This window comes from Leptonychotes weddellii, chromosome 5, assembly GCF_054177405.1.
Source record: "Leptonychotes weddellii isolate Sample4059 chromosome 5, ASM5417740v2, whole genome shotgun sequence".
NCBI lineage: Eukaryota > Metazoa > Chordata > Mammalia > Carnivora > Phocidae > Leptonychotes > Leptonychotes weddellii.
Genome location: NC_138373.1, coordinates 52,877,654 through 52,900,331, shown reverse-complemented (window position 1 = coordinate 52,900,331; position 22,678 = coordinate 52,877,654). Strand labels below are relative to the sequence as shown.

The window sequence follows — 22,678 nt, the reverse complement described above, 5'->3', positions numbered from 1 at the left end:
TGGACTGGAGACTAAGAAGGAAGCAATGCTGTTTTCCAATTCCATCTGCTCAGTGGCCTGCTCTTCAGAGCACCAGGTCTGTTTGAACTTACTTCCAACTTAAACCTAGTGGACTTCAGAACGGAGTCAGAGCTACAAAGTGTAAGTGAAGACATTGAAAGGGCAAATAGAAGCTCCCTCTGAAGGAAGCACGTAAGCTACATTCCTAAGTGCATATCGCCGTCCACATAAAAGGAAACTATTTGGTGGGGAATCAGTCATATCAGTGGGTGGATGTTGATGTTGGCAGTAATGCTTTACCACAGGAATTGGAACTGCTGAAAGGAGATTCAAAAGGATAATTTTCAAGTGGATGGCTTCTAGGCTTATGCTTATTCAAGTGGGGCTGGATAGGTGGGCCCAGGCTTCAGCTTTGTCCCCAACTTGCTGTGTGACTTTGAGCAAGTCCCTTAACCTTTTTGCGCCTTTCTTTCTAGAATCCTTTGTAACCAACCAATCAGTGTCCTCAAAAGGCAGCAAGGCCACACTCAGGTAGCTGTGTAGAATCTTCTGGGAGGAGCTATGAAGGAGATTGCTGGTGTTGAGGGGAACGTCTTTTTTCTCTGGTCTAATTTGGAGGAAGTTCCATTTGGAAGGACCCATTGGAGGACCATTTCTGGTCTTTCCCTGCCCCCTCTTGTACCCTGCAGGAGCTGAGGAGAGATTTCTCTCACTGGGAGAAGGAACAGAGCATGCTTGGCCCAGATCTTTCTTGTCAGAGTCAGTCTTTCCGCAGGGGGTATGAATTCTGGTACCTTCTGTACCCTCACCCCATCCTCACCGGAGAGGCTGCTTTATGGTAGAGGCCTGAGACAGTTAGTGCTGTCGTGACTGGGTGGATGCTATGGACTGAAAGTTTGTCTACCATCCCGCTCCCCCCCAAATTCGTATGTTGAAGCTGTAATCCCCATGGTGATAGAATTTGGAAGTGGGGCCTTTGGGAGATGATTAGTGTTAAATTAGGTCATGGGGATGTAGCCTCCACAATGGGATTAATGCCCTTATAAAAAGAAAAAGAAACACGAGATTTCTTCCTATGTGCTCACACCAAGGAAAGGCCATAAAAGAGAAAACCAAGAAGAGAGTCCTCACCAAGAACCTGACCATGCTGGCAGCCTGATCTCGGACTACCAGCCTTCAGAACTGTAAAATAAATGTTTGTTGTTTCAGCCATCCAGTGTGTGGTGTTGTGTGTGAGCAGATGAAAATGGTGGATAAGCATGGCGGACGGAAGAGCAAAAGGAAGCTCTTTTACAAGAGTTACAGCCCTGTAACTACACTGCCCCACCACCTTATCAATAATAAAGCCAGTATTTGATCTCCATCAGCTTGACTTCTCTGCCTTGCTTCTCAGTAGGAAGGGAAGAAAGGAATACTATGTATAGACACCCTAAACAACACAGAGAGTTGTAAGGCTCAGCCTTGTAAGGAAGTTTGGTGTGGTCAAACCCACTTCGGTTTGGAATTCCTGAGGCAGGATTTCCAGAATTTCTAGTCCAGGGTCCAAACCCCACTGCCTCTGCTGTCTCAGCCAAATCCAGGGGCTTTTCTGGCCCTTCATTTCTTCACCTGTAAAATGCAGATGTTTGACTATTTGATCTTTCTAAAGGCTTATGAATCCATGATTGTAATCCACACAAAGAAGGTTCCAGATGTACAGTAAGCCTTTTATCTCTGGGTAACTGGCAGAGACTCTTAGTTCACTATTCATTCTTTAGTAAGAAACTCCAGTTTTTACAGGCTGAGAACTGGAAGATACAACATTGGCTTCTCTTGAAGCTAGGGGACTTTGTATAGAACATCTGAGAAAGTTTCTTAAGGAGGTTACAGACAGCTGTTAGGTCCTCTCTTGCCCTTCCTCCTTCCTCCCACTTCCTCAGAATGTGCAAACACTGGCTGGAGCCTCAGCAGCCAGGAAGGGCCAAGAAACCATAGTAACAATGGAAGCCATATGCAAAGGTTGGTAGAAAGACAGAAGGATCCTGGGTTGTCAGTGACGTGGGAGAACTGCCACATAAACCCTATATTGCCTGCCTCCAGATTTCTTTATGTGAAAAAGAAATGAAAAAGTCACTGTTTTTTTCTGGTCTTTGTTGCCAATAGTTGAATGAAATTTCTATTTGGCTTTCTCTTATAATGATAAATCCTTCAACAGGATGGAGCAGCTAAACCAGAATGGTATGGTTCACACAGTTCATCTTTAGAACAGAAATGTTTAATTCACATCCAGAAATCTGTGTCTTGAGGGGTCAGAGAAAATGAAATGCTCCTTTACTTTTGGACACTAGTGGTATCATAGAAGTGGAGATTCTCAGTTTCGATTGACCCCAATCATCAGTCACCCAGTTCAACCGGCCCAACCTAAATGGTTTTTCAGACATCTCTAATAGTTAACAACTGTGGATCCAAACAAAACCTGTTGGCCAAAAATTCTTTCAGGCTGACAAAATGTACTAGTCCCTGCCAAACATGAAATAACTCTTAGTCATTTTAAATGAGCACTCTAAAGCTTTGCAGTCAGGACTTCCTGTGTTTTGCACCCTTATGAAGTAAGTAGTGACAGGAAAATAGATATTCAGCTAAATCAAGCAAGTGACATTCCTCTTGAAGCATCTCAAGACGCTTTTGCAAAGCTCCTGGATTTAACAGAGGCAAGGCTTTCCATGAAGAGCACAGCAAATATTTCTTCCACATTACTACTGATGGTAACTGTGGCATTGTGGGAAGTGCCTGGACTTGGAAGTGGGAGGCCTGGATTGGAACTTGAGTTTTTTCCAAGTAACTCCGTGACTTGGGACAAGTCAGTCAGCTTGTGATCCTCCGTTTCCTTAAACACAGAACTGGGATATTGATATTTATCTCACATGTCAGGACTAAATAATATTGTAGGGGAAAGACCTGGCAAAGAGCCCAATGGAGAGGCAGGTGCTATTTCAGAAACATTATATTGAATCTATGTCACCAGATTGGTTGTCTGGAACCTAGAATCTTATCCTAGAGCGTTTGAATGATTGATTAGGTATATTCAAGTGTAGTCAGACTCCACCAAGACATTTGATGTTCAAATAAATTAAATTCTTGCTCTTGGTGGCCAAAGGAAGTGACTGACAGAGTTTGAGCCATGTGACCCGGTACGGCTCTGGGGACGACTTGCTGACAGCTCCAATTGGAATGTGTGTGTGGCCAACAGTGTGAAGGACGGGATTGGAATTAACTATCGAGTTTGACAAGTTTACTAATGAGCAGGAGGGTGTAATTCATTGAGGGAGGGAAAGCCCCATGCGGGGGGCTGGCTCTGTGTAGACAAGCTGGGAGAAGTGGGGTTTGGTGGCAATACCTCAGAAGGGGCTGCATTAGCTCCGTTGGCCAAATATAGAAGCCAGACTAGCTCCCGAGTCAGACCACCTGCTTTTCGGCGCTGGTAAGAGCACTGCTGTCTCTGGTGCCTACATGGGAGTTTTTGTGGAGGGCCTGAGGAAGTTCCAGATGAAGACAAAAGCTCCACAGCAATAATGCACCCTTCCATCCATGTGCCTCTCCCATGTGGGGGCTCTCTCATTGGATCCTTAAAATAACGACTGCGCGCAGCCAGGGTGGGTAGTCTTGTCACCTTTTTTAAGAGTGGGTAAACTGAGGAAAAGAAAAGTTGAATGAAGGACTGTTTGGAGGTGCGACCAGAACCCCGTGGGAACTTGGGTCTATTACGGGATTCAGAGACAAGGGCATGGTGCCTCATGCGTAGTTGGCGCTCAATAAACGGCCATTGTTGATGATGCTGAGAAAGGCGGGGTGGACTTGGAGTTCTTCCGCCCGGGAACGAGGGCATTCATGTGACTCAGTCGTGCTCTTTAAGGACTTGTGGAAGAAGCCGGCCAGCTGCTTTCCATTTTTTTCTGAGGACAAACCAAGAGGAAATTGGTTTCAGCCACATGTGGAATCTATACATTCATTCCGAAGTGAGCATTCTCTTCAAAAGAAAAAAAAAAGGAGCCTCAGGATGCAAGCTGTGCAAAATCAGTCAATAAAATAATTAAGTTAATGGCAGCCATAACCTGTTCAAATAAAAGCTAACCCAATATGTGCCATGGAAACAGCGTGTTTCTGTCACACGCAACTCAGGTGAGCACATTTTTAAAATGGGGACCTCTCATCTGATCCTCAGCTTGCCCCCGCCCACCTCCCCCAGTTCCTGGTGAATTCCAGGGGACAGGTATCCTCGTTAGATAGCGCCTGCCTTTGGGGAAGGAAGCCATCAAGAGGGCCGCAGGGCTTCCTCTTAAGATGATGATTTGAAGCCAGGACTCTGAGCACTTTGGGGCCATAATTAACACCTGTGACCCCCAGGTGCTGACGTGCAGCTGGAAACAGCAAGCCCGAGGCCCCGGTTCATAATTCAATAACCTGGTTTGTTCACATTGCTTTTGCTTTTTCCTGGGGCCTCCGGGCTCTGCGCTCTGCAGCCCTCTGTCATCATTCTCTCCTTTCTTTTACCTTTGCCAGTTTACTCAAATTGTCCCCATTGTTCCCATGGACCCACTGTGTCATCAAGATCAGTGCTTTCAAATGTTAATCCTCTGGGGAGTTGGTTCAGCTTCTGAATCAATGTGTCTGGGTGGGGCCTACGACTCAGTATTTCTAGCAAGCTCCCGGGGGATGCTGATACTGCTGGTCCTCAAGCCACAGGTTTTGTTGCAAGGCTCTGAAGTGTCCCTTGCTTGGAAAGGGAGCTTGTTTCCCTGTCCTGTACCCTCCTGGCCAGTTTGGAGGGCATGACACCAAGGCACCTGTGTGACCGGGATATAGGAACAGAGTTAGACAAAGCTAGATCAATGAAAACCTTCCTTCTGAGATTTGTTAGCACCAAAGAAAGCAGAGGAACATCCTATCTTGGGAAACTTTCAAAATTCTCTCTTTCTCTTGCAGTGGGTAAGTGTTGACCTTGGGTTCATCTAGAGCTGAGTGCAGGAAAGGAAATTATAACCAGACGTTTCTCTGAGCCATTACATTATGGAACCCAGGAAAGAATGATGGATAGGACCGAATCCCAAGTAATCAAACCATTGTTTGGTCCTCCTCAGTTTTGTTTTTTGGGTTTTGTTTTGTTTTTTTTTGAGCCAAATGCCAAAAATTCTAAATTACATATTTGAATAGTTTTGCATTTTCAAAGCAAAGCTCCAGCAGGGGGTACCTTCCATATACACATAGACTTCATCATTATAATGATTTTCCTGTTCTATGTGCAATGAGCCAAGAGAGTCTTCAAAGGCCTTTTACCAAAAATGCATTTTCCCCCTGAAATATTCATTTAAGCAATTCAGCTACCTACCCCAGGCTCATGATAAATTATTTAAATAATTGCTCTAATTCTCTGCTTCAGTTTGCTAATGTAGATCTGGCCTTTGCCTATAGATTTATTGCCAGCTTCATGTTTTTCAGGGAGCAAGAATTACTGAAGGGTTGATGGTTTCATTGAGGTTTACTGCTGAGGCATTAGAAATAACGCCACGTCCTTATATCCTACGACTAGAATCTTTTATGTGAGTCTGATTATCAGATGCAGTGGAGGACATCTCATGTGGGAGTGGTTGGTGAAGGAAAGAAATCTCTCAAATCACTGGATAAAAGTTACCTTATGGAGCTCTACATATTGAGAGCTCCATATTCAATTAGGCTGTCACATTTAGTTTTTCCAAAAAGCAACATAATATGTAAGTACATTTTCTAGTAACTTGCTAAACGTGATTCATAAGGAATGTTTCCTGTAGTATGACTCCATGTCTAATAAATGCCTGCTACATACAGCGGGGATCTTCCCTGAAGATGTTCCGACTCCGGAAAAACTCGTCTTCATTTTACTCAGCTTTGATGTGACTGTAGCTGGAGGCAGTTTGGTTGGCAGTTGCCGGGAGGAGGAAAGTTCGCAGAACCAGCGCAAGACTGATGTCTGAATGTGACTTGATGATAAGGGGTGATGATAATAGGAGCCCACATTTAAAAAATCCTGGTGGCATCCTAGGTCTCCAAGTGAGAGAAATAAGAAATATAACTGAACCTCAAGGACATCAAAACCCAAAGCATATGGCAGAATTATGGGCGAAGGAAAAGAGAGAAACTAAACCTTTTAGCGGCTGTGCGCGGACTCTGAACAAGGCTGCAACACAGACATCTAGGTAGATTCTACCTTGTCGCAAAACAGGCATGCGCAGTAAGTGGGGAGGTTCTCGCTTTCCATGGTGCTCGCTCCCTCCCTGAAACACACAAGCCGGGACTTTTGCCCAGGAAGGCGAAGCGCCTTCTATGTTCTCAACCTCAAAACTGTTTAAAGAGCTACTTTAAAAAAAGTAAAGGCTTTCAGAAACTCCATTTCTCATTAACAGGGACACCCTGTTGAAATTGTAGTCACCCCCAGGGCCACTACGATGTTCTATTTGGAAGCTCTCAGAGTCCTTCCTTGGACTTTTTATTACTCACCTAACAATCGGTGCCTGGAAGTTTTCTTTTGCCTTCAGTGACTTCCACCCCGTGGGTATTGCGACACTCTGGCTGGTGGAGCTGAACTTTTCCAGCCTCGTCGAATTTCTCCTGCTAAGCAAGCAAAGCAGACATTTGGCTTCTAAAATATTCCGTAATGCCACAAATATTTTCTAGATGGCTGGCCTGGGTTGGAGTCTCTTAGAAGGATTTCAACCTCACTCCATTATCTAAATTGTTTAATTTGAGTGACACTCAATATGGCACGGAGGGGGGGAGCATTTGTCTTCTCATTTAGTTATTGATGAGCTGCTGATATTTTCGTGCAGCTGAAAGGAATGGTTTGTTTATCTGCAACTCGTTCTGCTACCATTGCTGCAAGAAGCCGTTGCTTTGGAATCTGATGGCGATACTGGGCTTTGATCTCAACTTTGCTCCTTGGCCTCATTGTCTACATTCCAGCTTTTGCTTCCATTCACCCAATTGCCTAATCCAGGAAACTGGATGCCATTCTTGACTTGGCCTTCTCTGTTCCTGGGATCTAATGATGCACATAGAGAACCTAGTCATTTCTTTCCCCAACCACGTCTTACTTACGTCATTTCCCTCCACAGGGACTGTTGCCCTTGGGATGAAGCCCAACCATCTTAGAGCCTGTTAGCATCTGTTCACCTCTCCAGCCTCGTGTTTCCCCACTCCCCTCCCTCAGCTCTATGCTCCTGCCCCACCGAGCTGCTTCTGTGGTCTCAGATGTGCCATACTCTCCCCACAGGCCTTCAAGTGTGTTGTTCCTTTGGCCTTGAATGTCCCCTCTTTCTTCTCTTGTCTAACTTGTACAAATCCATTAGGCCTTGTGTTAGGTCATACTCCCACCTCAAGCTGTGCCCTCACTCACAGACATACCCCCTCCACAGCTAGCCCAAGTGACAGAGCAAAGCTTTCACTCAGGTCTGTCTGAGCCTTGAGTCCTTGTTTCATCCACTGTGTCATTCTACAGCTCCAAAGAAATACAGCCTTTGTCTTTGTCCTCTGGGGCTTGCCCAAGTTGGAGAGAAACAATTTTGCTTGCCTAATCCTGGCAGCTTTTCTCCAGTTGTATCATCTATGTCAGTGGTCATACTATCTGTCACTCAAATAGGATTTAACAACATCCTTCTATTCTTTCCTCTGCTTGCTCTTACTCATGGTAACCCCCATATCTAACATTTCTGGAAAGGTTGACAGTCACAGATTTCCCTATTTACTCTTCAAGCCAAAAAAATCAGTAGCCAGGCCTTTGAAGTTGGGATCCCTGAGCCCTGCTTGATCCAGTCTTGCTTTATGAATATACATATTATTACATAGAGGTAACCGATGAGTCAGGCCCGATGGGTTATTGTTTATGGATAGGTTAGTTGGGATCCCTGAGCCCTGCTTGATCCAGTCTTGCTTTATGAATATACATATTATTACATAGAGGTAACCGATGAGTCATTGTTTATGGATAGGTTAGTGTCATGGATAGGTTAGCGTTTCCCAAACCAGTATCATAAAGAGTTGTCATCATTTCAAGCAATATTTCATGAAAAAAAAAAAACCAAACCCATCTCTGGTCAAATATATCTGGCTAACGTGCTGTACTATAAACACCTCTACACTTCTCTAGGAGGTGTTTATGATGTGGGAATTCCTCTAGAATAGAAACCAGTTTAATAGAGATTATAAGTGTCTGTCTCAACATGAGACAGCTGGTTAGTGATGAAGCTGATAGAGAACCAGATGTTCTGTGACTGTCGCTGCAGCCGTTTATACAGATCAGGCAACCCTAGCCCTGAGTCTTCCTGGCTATAGATGATAGACATTTGGAAGATACAGTCACCCTTCCAGACCACAGGAGTCTAGGTCAGACAAGACAGACACTGTGGCATATTAAGCCAGTCACTTAAAACCTAATAGTCTGGTGAACAGAGAAAGATCACCTGGGAACCAGTCTCTGGATAATGATTCTTGATATCAAACTAAGTTCCCTGGCTAAGACTCTGTTACACAATAGAATTGCTTTGAGTTTTCCTCAGCTGTGTTCTCAGAGTAATCACATTTAAAAGAAGACACAGTGAACCAGACACCCATCTCGTAGGATGGCACATTGAGATCTGACAATCTATTTCCATTCCCTATAAGCCGTTCCTGCCATCTCACACGTGGCAGACAGATGCTGTGCATCAGGCAGCTATTTCCTGGAGCACGGTTTGCATTACCAGACATCTTGCTCCCCTACTAACTGTCAGGACTGTACTGAACTTTGTTAACTCCAATTTGATTACCTAGTATTAGTAAGCTAATAAATCAAAGAGTGGGTGTTTCCAACCGTAAGAAAATATAGACTCACCCATATATAGATATCATAAGGAGACGTTGGGCTATGTGAAAAATTGTGAAAAGGGTAGTTTTGAAAATGTGCTGTTGCTATAACAATTAGCAATTTGGTTAAATGTCTTTGATGTGGGCTCTACAGTGTAGTCAAAAGGCAGGTAGTGGAGGACATTGTAGGTGGGCAAAATGCATGGACATGGGGGTGTGTAATCTCCATGAGCAAGGCTGCAAAGTTCTTACATTTCTTTCATCATTACGTCTTTTCCACTCATTGGGGTCTTTTGGAGCCTCGGGATTTCTCCTTGATTTCTATTTTCTTATTTATAAGCATATTCATACCTTTATCCTCATATTTTTGGAGTCTGAGCTGGTTCTCGGCTGTGTCTTCCACTTCACTATTTGGATTGGATGTCATCTGAAGTCTGTCGTTTTCTCTGTTAGGTTGTGAGCACTTGGAAGACAAAGGATTTGTCTTCTTTGCTTTTGAATCCCAGATCCTAGCATGCAGTAGCCATTAATGACTGTTTGCTGAGCAAAACATGATAGTTCCATATGCCCTCGTGCAGCTGAACTGGCCACACCATTTTGCATGTTAAACTTCTCTCTCGGTAGTTCTCTTAGGCAAAATGAGCATTGCATAGCACTGTTCTCAGGATTGTATTATCATTGAATATTAGAGTTGAGAGAAGACTGATCACCTAATGAGGAAATCAAGAAATTATGATTATAGACCAATATTCCTCATGAATATAAATGCAAAAAATCCTTAACCAAATGTTAGCAAATAGAATGGAGCAACATATAAAAGGATACTGCATCATGTTTATGGGCTGAGTTGTGTCCTATTACCAAATTTATATGTTGAAGTCCTAACACCCAATACCTTAGAATGTGACTATATTTAGAGTCAGGGTTTTTAAAGAAGTAATTAGGTTACAATGAGGTAATTAGGGGAACCCTAATCCAGTGTGACTTGTGTCCTGCTAAGGTGAGATTTGGACACAGACATACACAGAAGGAAGGCACTGGGTTGACCCAGGAAGAAGATGACCGTGTGCAAGCCACGAAGAGATACCAGGAATAGACCCTTCCTTCGTGGTCTGCAGAAGAAATCTCACCTGCTGACACCTTGATCTCCAGAACTGTGAGAAAATAAATTTCTGTCTCTTAAACCACCCAGTCTGCAGCCCTACGAAACCAATATGCATTATAACCAAGAATTAACGGAAGAAAGAAAAAAAAAATCATATGATTATTTTAAATCATTTCAAATTTTAGAAAAGGCATTTGAAAAATTCAAAGCCTATTTATAATTACAAACTTTCAGCAAACTAGAAATAGAAGGAAATGTTCTCAATCTGGAAAAGGGCACCTACAAAAAATTTGAAAGGGAAACTTGAATATTTTTTTGGAACAGGATAAGGGACACCTGCTCTCACCACTTCTATCCCATATTGTATTGAAGGACATAGTGCAATAAAACAAGAAAAAGGAATAAAAGCCCCAATATTAGAAAGGAAGAAACAAAACTGTCTTATTTGCATTTGCAGATGACATGTTTACATATGGTAAAAAAAATCCTCAGGAAGATGCAAAATCACAAGTAGAATGAACAAATTCTCAGGATACAAGGTCAATGTGCAAAGAACAAATATATTTCTCTAAATAGTAACAAACACTTGGAAAGCAAAAATTTAAAAAACATTTGCAAGAGCATAAATCTCAAAATTCTTAGAGATAAATTTAACAAAAAATGTGCAAAACAATGTGTGAGATTGCTTTACTGAAAACTATGAAATATTGCTGTTCATGGATTGGAAAACTCAATATTTGCTAAGGCATCCATTCTTCCTAATTTCATTCAACATATTCAAAATACAGAATTTTGGGGTCAAAATTGATGAGCTGATTCTAAAATTTATATGGAAATGCAAAGGACCTAGAAGAGTCAAAGCAATCTTGCAAAATAACAGAGCTGAAGGACTTACAATACTTGATTTCAAGACTTTAAAAATTATGGCAACCAAAACATTATGACAATGGCATCAGAATAGTCTAGAAATAGTCCTATGTTTATATGGTCAATTGCTTTTGACAAAGGAGCCAATGCACTTTAAAAGGAAAGGTGTTGGAATGACTGGATAAATTGGATAAGTTGATGGGAAAATTTTAAAAGGTAGCATTTGTGGCCCAGAAAAGTTAAATAAGTTACTCCAAGTCACACAGATGGGCCAGAACTCCTAATTTGGTGGTTTGGAGTGGTTTCTATTGCCCATAATGCTTCTTTTGTTAACAGTGTGGTATATTTGTCTTTAGTTTGTACGTAATGTAGTCTGAATTTATGTGGCTAGGTAATTTTTCTAGTATGTTTCTGGTATCTATTTCATTACAAAAGAGTGCTGAGATTTAACAATAAGTGTGCTCCCAGAATGGCACACACCTAACCAGCCATATGAGCTATAGTCTGAGTTAATCAAAAGTCCTAACAGTGGGATCTTGTCTCTCAAGGGTGGTCTTTACCTAGTACTTTCTTAATGCTATTAATACATACCTTTTTTCATTTTCTTTTTTGAGTTATTTGCTTTTTTCATGATGCTCGTGAAATGAGCAACGAAAAAGAATATCCTTCAACAAACTCTGTTTCTCTTATTTTGATCATTAATGAATCATAATTGGATTAAGGTAGAATTGGGTATTGAGGCAGATGGAAAAGAACTGACTGACAGTTTCAGGTCAGAAAACCGTGGTATCTGCACATTGCAAAGTTTTATATTTTCTGACAGCTTGAGTCCATGAGATGGGAGATTTTTATTTTGTAAATCTAGTTTGGATATCTTTTGAAAATACTTTTAAAAAAGTATCAGGTAAAAACCCATGTAAATATCACCAAGCATGAGAAAAGAAAACACTGATGATACTAGATATTTGTAAAGAAAGGGCACAATGCGCTAAGCAGTGGGGTTTTAGAAAACAGCCCAAATTCCAGATTCTTGAGCTTGATGGGTTCATGCCCTACATCTGCCTGGATGTGAGTTCTGATATGTCAGAGAGATACTTCGTGGAACTCTCCTACTAAGTGGGTTGGAACATTTCTAATACTTTGGGACTATGTAATATTTGCAGTTACAATTTCATAGGAATCTAGTATACTAGATATGGGAAAGAACTCTGAGATGTCGTTATCCAACCAAGTACAGAATATAGATGAAGTAATTAAGGGTTAGACAAGTTCATTGACTTGATCAGGCTAACGTAGCCAGTAACTATTCCAGGGAAGGAGTCCAGCAGGTGTTCTGATGCCAAGGGCAAAGCTGCTGTCATGATACCCTGACACCTTACAACTTCCATTCCCCCCTCCCCACCCCCAGCACACAGGTAGATTTAATGATATAAAAGAATGTTAAGTGGGACTTTTCTGGTCTTGGATTTTTTTTGGCTGAGAATAACACATATTAAAGACCAGGGTTGGCACTTACATTTGCAGGACTTGCTAAGAAGGTGGCTAAGAGATGGTCACAGCCCCACAGCCACCTCCAGCCACTTGGGAGAAGAGCCACCATTTGAGCACCTTCCACACAGAGGATACCAACACCTGGCCACCACAGAACCACTCCTAGAGGAATCAGAAGCAGCTCCTGAGTTGGGGGAGGACATTGAGGGAGGAGAAAAAAAGCTACTCCAGGTATTTGAATGTGGATAAAGTCTAAGCTGTGGAGAAGGGGAGAAGTTACTAATGAGATGACAAATGGAAAATTTTAATACCTGATTATGGGTCATTTATTAATATTTATTTATTAATAGCCAGAAGACCTTGAAAAAATTATGGGCTCTTTCCATATCAGGGTGGGAAAGGGGAATCTACCCGAGCAGCCTGAAGAGAGTAAAGGAGAGAAAGTTGCTTCCTGCTCCTGCTAACTGAGCTCAGCTGGTCCGAGACATTGGTTAAAATCTTCTGGGTTATTTACACACTCTTGAAGCATGTGTACAGAGCTCATCTGATCACACGTGGCTAAGAGGGTTTCCTGATTCGGGGGAGTTTAGAGGTCATGGGGAGATGGTTTAATCATCTTCTTGGAGACCCCACAGGGCTACTGCAGTGTGACTAATCAGGCCGCTATGAAGGAAAATGAATTTCTGACTCTGATTTCTGAGATATGTTGATAAAAATTTAAGAAGATAGTACAGAGAATTCTCCCATACCCTCTTACCCAGTTTCCCCTAACAGATTAACATTAGTATGGTACATTTGTCACAATTAATGAACCAATATTAATATATTATTATTAACTAAAGTCCATGCTTCATTTAGATTTCCATAGTTTTTACCTGATTTTTGAGATATGTTGAGTTTGTTTTGTTGGGCAATTAAGCTTCCAGAATAGTCTTGGTCATTGATTAGGAGGTGTGATTTTTCAAGGGAGGCGGCCCTAAATGGGAAGGAGTGTGCCTATCTGTTTGGAACCGCACTTCTCAATTATTGTAAACCTAGAATTCTAGTAGTTTCTTAAGTCATCCGAATTTCTGCAAGTATGTGTATGTGGTAAAGAAAAAATAACAAACAAGAAGACCCTTCATGAAGTGAAACATGTAAGAACTTTCGATTGTGTATAAAACTGGTTGAATCTAGTTAATTCCATGAAACAATAAAACTTTTAAATGTGACATCATCTGAAACTGGTACAATCTCTAAAGTCTGAATCTCTGCCTTAAGGTTTTTTTTTTTTTTCTATTATTTTTAGTTTCAGGGGAAAGTGTATTTTTAGTTTTCAAAAAATGCAATGATTGCATAAATTCTTTTCAGCCCTGGTAATTTGGTTGGCAGTCCTTCTATCTGTGTGTATGTAGATGGTGGGAACATAGCTTTCTGATGAATTATTCTCTTCTCCCTTTGATAAAGGACTTTAAAATATATTATCATTCTTTCTCCAAATAGAAGTGGGTCATTATTTCCCCTACATTGTTCCCTCGAAAAGATGGAGTTTTTTCCATGAGCTGTGCAGATAGGACTATCGGCTTCAAGCGTGCAATCAGCAGTGCCATATCCTTTCTCATTGTTTCTCATTGTGGCTCTAACCAGTTGAAAAGCTAGGGTTCAGGGCCACGCTTTGCTACCTAAGACTCTGTCCTACTTCCTCACTATGCTGGATGTTTACAAATTACATTCCTACCTCCCTGTCGGAATAGTCTCTGTTGGAAGAGTCTCTGTTGGCCCATCCAGAGTCATATTCTAACCCCTTTCTGTCCTAGAAGCCTAGATTGTTCAAACTACATAGACTGGTTCCTTCGATCTATGGCTTCTCATTGGATCTGCCCAGTGGAAAGCACCAGCAGGAGATGGGAAGGAGGAGAGTGAAGCTGAGGTATTCATTTTTGTGCCTCCCTCCAAGTTCAGTCACCAACAGTGGGTGATATCTCCAGACTGAGGGCATGGCTCCTGTCCAGGGCCCCTTTCTGTCCACGTGTTCAGCACCACTCTTTCCTTCTACCTTATCAAGTCTAGGGGTGGTGATGCACTGCTGTAACTAGTCTGGGTCAGTGCATTATCCCTTGTGGGTCCCTGCCTCTGCCCTTACTTCATAAGTTGTCCCTTGGTTATACTGTCCTCAACATACCCAATTTGAGAAAGACATCTTTTCTTTCTACTGGGACTCTAATATATTTTCTCTTTAATGACTCCTCATGAAGAAAATGACAACATCCTTTCCAATCCTCCAAGGACTTCTGTTGTCATTTAATTAAAACCTTCTTCAACTAATTTCTGTATCCCTATATCACTTTCTAGAATCTTCTATTACAGACCTTTGATGGTGAACAGTTGCAGAGCAAAGATTTATATTTCTGTTAGCACCCCCTAAACCATGAGTTCTTCCAGTCCGGGAACATCTGTGTGTCCTCATCACTTCGTAAAGAACTTTTCTAATATATAGACCTTTGCCAGTATCCATTTATTTGGAAAAGTCTTGATAAAATGCACACAAAATGAAAGTGAATGGGAATAATTAGTTGCTTACTGTGTTCTCCTACAGCAGTTATTATTTTAATGGGGATCAGTATAGCATATCAATTAGCTGATATAATCAATCAACCATGTCAATAATATGGAATCTAGGGCTTCAGACATGGGCCTGTTGGTGGCATATTTTGAAGAAAGGAGACCATGTTGAGGTCAACATTTGTTCCAATATTTTGCCAATGTCATTTTGCATCACCACAAAGTGGAAAATGAACTTTGTGGCCAGAGAGGCCTGTGTTCAGGTCCCAGTTCTATTACTTATGACCTGGATGACCTCAGGAAAATGATCTCTTTCCCACAGAATTCTTTTGAAAACTTGCAATATCACTTTTTCCCCTCTCCAGAAACAGATTAGGAATGCAACAAATATTATTCATTTGGTAAATATTAGTTTATTTTCTCTTCTCTTCTTTCAGACCAAATAAATCACAAAGGCCAAGAATTGTAACCCAAAGCAATGAAGAACCAACAACAACCAAAAAGCCATAGGGATCAGTAGTCATAGCAGTAAAGCCAAAACCAGTTCTGGGTTTTTAATTAGCTCTCCAATGTGGCTTCCTGTGATTTACCAAATGTAAGCAGCTTCTCTGGGAATTGGAAAATCTAAAAGCACATTTGTTTAGCCTAGACATTCTGTTACTTGGGTCAGAAACTAAAATCCTGTGATTCACATTCTCACAACAATAAATTTCAGATGTAACTTGATATTCTAATATCTGTTAAAGCTTAGGCAATAGCACATTTATTTAGCCAAAGTGGCACAGTTAAGTATCTTAGAAGCACAGATTCACCATGAAAATGAAGAAGAGGAGGCTTTCTGTTGGGTCCTAGAGCTAGTTAGTGGCAATGACATGATTTGAACCATATCTTATCTAGTGCTCTTTTTAGCATATTTTTATTTTTACATTATTATTATTATTATTTTTTGCCAGAGAAGAATGGTATTGAAAAATGCATTTGCAATTCTTGGCAAAGGCAGTTTTAAGGACTGTGATGCCCTTCTTTCTGTTAGCTTGGGAAGGCTATATGCATTAAAATGAAACTATTTATCTTATGGCTTGATAGGTACGGAGAGTAATGGATTTGTGTAATACCAAAATAGCCAGTCAGCTCCATCAGTTCAGGGAAACAATTGGGAGCCCTCAGGAAGCCATTAGCCCAAAGGTTCATTTAACTGAGTGAGCCAGTTTATTCTAAAAAGCTGCATCATTTATCCTGGGTGGATTGCATCCAGCTAGGAGAATGTGACTTAGGATTTGCCAGTGACTGCATCCTTCCATTTGCTTCAGTGGACTTCTCCTTCAGCTCCTATCCCCATCAGAAAATTGACTGTGGAGATATCCATGGAGAAGTGGTCAGAGCCAGAGGAAATGGAGCCATCCTGCTGCCATCTTCTTACTTAGCAGGTGCTCAAGACATTTACATTGAACCAAGATGGAGAATTGTGGCTTCACTTTCTGTGTGTGGGATTTTGTGCTGACCTGGAAAACTCAAGCGGTATCTCTAAACTTTCAGCCAAGCTCTGCCTGTGCTGGTAACGTTGGAATTATTCTGAAGTTGGAACAAAACAAAAAAGAGAAAACATTTTAAAGCAAATGAAGTTAAATTTGCTTTAAAATGTTTACTTCACAGACACTAAGGGTGTTGATTTTCTTTCGGTCTGCTTTGTCCATTTCCATTTCTGTGGGAATTAATAAAATAGTGGCACTGAGGGGCGCCTGGGTGGCTCAGTTGGTTAAGCGACTGCCTTCAGCTCAGGTCATGATCCTGGAGTCCCGGGATTGAGTCCCACATCGGGCTCCCTGCTCAGCAGGGGGTCTGCTTCTCCCTCTGCCCTCTTCCCTCTCATGCTCTCTGTCTCTCATTCTCTCTCTCTCAAATAAAAATAAATAAAATCTTTAAAAAATAAAAATAAAAAAAATAAAATAGTGGCACTGATAAAAATTATCCTATGGGTCCACAGTCATTAGCTTTACTAATTAATTAATTTTAGGGATTCCTCACTAAAAGAGTGTGTGGTTTTGAATTTTTAATTGAAAGTGTCCAGTTTCCATGTGTATTCATTACCATAGCATCAATAGATTGAAGTCACACTCTTGTCAACGGATTTCACAGTCACAGCCTTTTCAGAACCATGCTATAGAGCATGTTGTTTTGAGTTTTCCTCCCAATGAAAGCATCTTAACAGTTTGAGAATAACAACAATAACAACCAATTCCTGTGGATGGAAATTAAAGAAGAAAATGGTTGTCTGGTTGTCCATTGCAGTTACTATGTTTGTTAATAAATTACCTGGAAGCCTAGAGATGGAAAGCAATCATTTTTTATGCTAATATATTCTGTTGGTTTGGCAGCTAGAAGGGGCCTATGGGGACAGCTTGCCTCTGCTCCATAATATCTGGGACTTGAGTTGCGAAGATTCGATGGCTGGAGAACTGGCATTATCTGAAGGTTCATTTACTCACATGACTGGCAGTTGATGTTGCAGTCAGCTGGATCTCTGCTGGGGCTGCTGGCCGGAACATTGATTCTCCATGTGGCTGTTTGAGCTTCTTCACAGCACAATGCCTGGATTCCAGCAGCGAGTGCCCTGAGAGAACCAGGCAGAAGCTGTATCATTTATAATCTGGCCACTGTTACTTCGGCCCTTGTAATAAGCCTGCCCCAACTCAAGGGGTGACAACATAAACCTCACCTCTCGATGTGGAGAGTGTCAAAATCACAATGAAAGAGGCCATCTTTGGAAAATGCAGTCTGCCACACCTGCCACTGTCCACCACATCTTCCTTGATGAGGCGGGAAGTATACGGTACCATGTCTTTGCTCTCCAGGCTCTTCCCATGGCCTCGTGCCCTGCCCCAGTCTGGCTGTTTCTTCATATTTTACAAAGTGTATGATTAGCTAAGCACCCCCCGACCTTGAATATCAAAAGGAAACCCTGATTTCCCTTTTCCCTAATCCCTTTCCTGAGGACTGCATGAGAAATTTTATATGCTTCACAGAATCTACTTTGCCTTGAAAAAAAACTAAGGAAATAAAGAGGTCATTAAAGATGCATTTCTGGAACCAAAAAACAAAAAAATGTAGAAAAGACAGATAGTGCAGACCCAAGATTAGTAAACAAAACTTGTCAGGGCCTAAATATTTTTGCGGTTTTATTAAAGAGTAATTGAAATACAATAAACTGCCCATATTAAAAGTGTGTGATTAGTTCTCTTTTAACAAATATATACACACATGAAACCATCACCTCAGTCAAGATAACACATGTATTTATGCTCCCCTCCCCCAAATTTCTACATATCCTTCCTTCCTCCTTCCTGGTGATTTTGTACATCTTCTTTGGAGAAAGATCTATTGAAATCTCTTGCTAATCATAACATCTCCTTGTCTTTTTAATTTTTTGAACTTTGAGAGTTGTTTATGTATTCAGGATATACGTTCCTTATTAGATAAATGATTTTCCAATATTTTCTTCCATACGGTGTGCGGCCTTTTTGCTTTCTTGATCATGTGCTTTGGAGCACAAACTGTTTTGATTTTGACAAAACCCAATTTCATCTTTATTTTTCTTTTGTTGTTTGTGCTTTTAGTGTTATATCTAAGAGGTCAGAGCCTTACACATCCAAAGATTTTGTAGGTCAGAGATTTGCACCTGTTTCCTTCTAATAGTTTTGTAATTTTAGCTTTAACATTTAGGTCTCTGCTCCATAGATATGGTGTAAGGTAAGGGTCCAACATTATTCTTTTGCAGAGGGATATTCAGTTGTCTCAGACATTGGTTGAAAACCCTCTTCTCTCTCCAGTTGTCTTGGCATCTTTGTCATATTGGCCGTAAATGTAAGGGTTTACTTCTGGACTCTTAGTTCTATTCCTTTGGTCGATATGTCTGTCCTAATGCCAGTGCCCAACAACTGTGAGTACTGGAGACTTGGAGTCAGTTTTGAAATAGGGAAGTATGAGTTCTCCCACCTCACTCTTTTTCAAGATTATTTTGATTATTCTGGTTTTCTTGAACTTCCATATGAATTTTAGGATCAGTCTGTCTGACTTCTGGAGAAAAAAGGTGATAGTTTTATAGGGATCATGTTAAATCTGCAGATTAATTTGGGGAATATTGTCATTTTAACAATCCATGAGCATGTACTGTGGACGGAATTGTGTCCATAAGTAGGATTCAAACTCAGATTGTCTCTCGCCAAGTTAGTGAGCTTTGCACTTCTTACAGCTGCTCATTGATTTACTGATTCATTTAGTCATTCAGAAAAATGTTAATGAATTTAATCTGTGCAAACCTGAAGCATAATATTTATTTGTTCTGGAAAACCTTGTCATAAGAGAATGTTCTCTTAATTTATTATTGTTTATTATTGTCTTCTCTGTGTAGGAACTGGGTTATCACTTAAACAATGTTTGTCTTTAACTCTACAAATTGTAGGGGAACTGTGGGGGTAAAATGAAGAAACAAATTGCCATGATCCTCAGGAGCTTAGAGAGTGCCGGTAGAGATACACATAGGAGATGACTATTGTAAGCGCTGGAAGAGAGGAATATCCAGTCTATTCAGAAAAAAATAGCTGATGAGAGGTCTTATGTATAACAGTCACTGGGCGAGCACTGGAGACTCAAAGACGAATATGACATGGGCCTTGCTATGGACAGGTCAGCTTATGGCTTAATGGGAAGAACAGATTTATAAATATATATTGTCAATGTGATGCATTTGATGATTGATATATTAAGGACACGGAAATGGAAGATATATTAGGAGCATGAAGGAGGGACACTTAGCTTGGAATTCATTGAGGTGGATTGGTGAGGGCACTGGGCTGCAAAGAGAAAGGGCCTTTATGTCACATACTAGCTCCCCTCATCACTGGGGGAGAGCTGGAGAAGCAGATTAAGGCTAAGATTCCTGAGCGACACTCAAGAATTTTGGCCTGTGGAGGTAACTATCAACCATGCAGCATCACCACAAAATATAAATGGCTTTAACTCAAATCTACTGCAGGAACCAGGAATGTATGCTTCTCGTTAGGAACTCCACCTTTCAACCACTCCTCCACCTTTCAACCACTCCTACTTCTGCAAGCTGGATATTTCTGCTGCCACTTGCAGTGGTTAGCAAAAACAGAAGCTCCACACAGAGCCTGTTTCCTCACACGGCTTACCCCGGAATCGTGTGCCTGCTTAGGTGCAAATGATATATTACATAGCGAAAAAGAATTATCTTCTTTGGGGTGATCTCTTGGGCAGTCCTTCTCAGCCTTGGGCTTACATTGCAATTGCCTGGATATTCATTAAAAATTCCTATGTCTGGTTCACATTCCAGAGATTCTGATTTAATTGGCCTGGGGTACACACCTGACATCAAGATCTTTAAAAGCTCTCAGTTGCTTCTGGTTGACAGCTGAGACTATAAACTGAGGCATGATGGCTAAGTTCATGTGTCAACTTGACTGGGTCATGGGGTACCCAGATATTTGGTCAAATGTTGCTCTGGGCTTGTCTGTGAGTGGCTTTTGGATGACAGTAACATTTGAGTTTGTAGACTGAGTAAAGCAGATTCCTTCCCTAATGTGGGTGGCCCCCATCCATTTAGTTGCAGGCCTGAATAGAACAAAAGGCCGGACCCTCCCTCCAGCCACAGGGAGCTCCTCCTGCCTGAATGTGTTAGTTGGGATGGGACTGGTTTGTCTGCTTTCAGACTTGAACTGAAATATCAGCTCTTCTTGGGTCTTGAGCCTGCTGGCTTTTCGACTGGATTTTATACCATTGGCTCTCATGGGTCTCCAGCTTGCTGACTGCAGATCTTGGAACATTTCAGCCTCCATAATCATGGGATCCAATTCCTCATAATAAATCCTCCCCTCTCTCTTATATATGTGTATAAATATTATGTAATATATAATATATATAAAATACATATTTGGTTCTATTTCTATCAATAGAATCTAATCTAATACACAAAGATTTAGGGTCTAGCTTCTTGCCAGCCCCAATCCTGAAGTACAATTCAGGGTAGATTTTGGGTCCTCCAAAATAACAAGGTGACATTCCCATAGTCCTCTGAGTTCTCTGCCTTGATCCTGAATGTGGAGAATGGGATGGAAGAACGTGGGATGGCACACTGAGAATGGCAGCTCAACCTCTGTTGCCATTATGATGAATGACAGAAACCCCGGGGTAGGAGGTATTTGGGGGACATGAACATACCTGATGATACAGGTAGACCTCACACCAGTCTGGATGTGGCATATGCTCATAGGCATTATGACGCAAGATCAGTGGCTTGGAAAATGTTGAAAGATGGAGCAAGTTAATTCTTCAAACGCATACCCTTCGGCAGAGGTCCTGTGATATCTGGGAGGCTATAGTGATGGATAGATGTATGCTGAACAATCATAAAGAATCCTCGAGATTAAAATGAAGGTATCTAAGCAAAGAATGAAGAGGAAACCATGCTGGGCATAAGTAATGTGAAATCAAATCTGTCTCTGGTGATGTGATGCTTTGCAATTTGTGGGGGAGAACTAGCAGCAAAATCCACATAATCAGCACATGGCTGTTACCCAGTTACTACTGGGAGAGACATAAAGTGTGGTGTGGAAATTAGCTCAGCCTGTTCTTTGCTATTGCTGGAAAGGCTATTGACCTGTGTACAGCATAGATTTTTATTCTCAAACAGGGAGTGATTTTGTAGTGTTTGTCAGAGACAATGTTCATAAACCATTTGTCATCTTCCGATGAGAAGGTTTGCATTATTTAAACTGAAACTGTAAATGACTTTTTTTCCCAGATGATTGAACAATTGCAGCATTTGAAAGGTTTGACTCATTCTACCTCGTGCACTGAACACACACACACACACACACACACAAGCTCTTTCTATGATAATTTACTGCTTATTTGTGTGTATGGGAGAGGTTGGTGGGGAGAAGGACATGACTGAAAACCAACCATTTCATATTTTGGATGCCAAACCTGCTAAAAACCGAAATGTTTTCTCAGTGAGCAGTGTGACAGCTGATACTGGATGAAGTCAGTTTTCCAGACTAGGGGTCAGCTATCCAAATAGTGTGAAGAAGCTCTCTGAAGTTTATATGGGGCCAACAGAACTTGGCTTTCTACACTTAGAGCAGTCTGTGGAAAATTCTTTCTCCAGCTATCAACATTTCACAACATTAAAAGAATATTCCTAGGTTATTTATCATGCCTATGCTACTGCCTATGATCAGTTTACTGCCCATGATCCTTTTATCCTTTTCTATTTCTTCTCTTGAATATTTCTCACCTACACAGGTACATTTATGTGTCAGATAGAAACTCCAAGGTAAATGAGTTTGTTTTCAAAAGTCCTACTGGATTACTTTTGAATTTATTAGAATATTTCTAGAGCGATCTTTATAATTAGAAACTCTGAGTTTCATATGTTTTTTGCTGCCAAAATATTTCTTTGGCATTAAAAAAATTTAGGTATAAAATATACACCAATGGTTAGGTTTCCATCTGTGGTCCATGGTGATTCATGAAGAGCTAGCTACTCAGTTGACTGGCGATGTAAGTAACTGAGGCAGTTACTGGGACACTTGCTCCAAAGCAGGATATTTGTCTATAAAACTTAAGAGCAAAAACACTGGAATTGTCCAGGAAATTACCTGCACACATTTCCAAAGAAAATCTCTCATTCCATTTTTCCATATTGGTTTTATGTCATTGGACCTTATGTGTGAATTTTGCATGCCAAATCACGAAAACATGTCCAAGTTACCCAGGAGATATACATGGATTGTTCTATTACCC

At 41.2% G+C, this 22,678-nt stretch overlaps 1 long non-coding RNA gene across 4 annotated transcripts; it reads right to left on the bottom strand.

Moving 5' to 3' along the window:
* Nucleotides 1-2,232: 2,232 nt before the first annotated feature.
* Nucleotides 2,233-22,672, bottom strand: LOC115943916 (uncharacterized). Of its 4 annotated transcripts, XR_014145494.1 has the most exons (6): nucleotides 21,092-22,672; nucleotides 17,341-17,465; nucleotides 12,339-12,475; nucleotides 9,202-9,560; nucleotides 6,511-6,624; nucleotides 2,233-3,932 (listed from the first exon to the last, which is right to left on the bottom strand). It is a non-coding gene; the product is annotated as an uncharacterized LOC115943916 (long non-coding RNA). The 4 variants fall into 4 exon arrangements; XR_014145493.1 differs by having other exon boundaries at nucleotides 2,233-4,006; nucleotides 17,341-22,672; XR_014145492.1 differs by having other exon boundaries at nucleotides 17,341-22,672.
* Nucleotides 22,673-22,678: the final 6 nt, after the last annotated feature.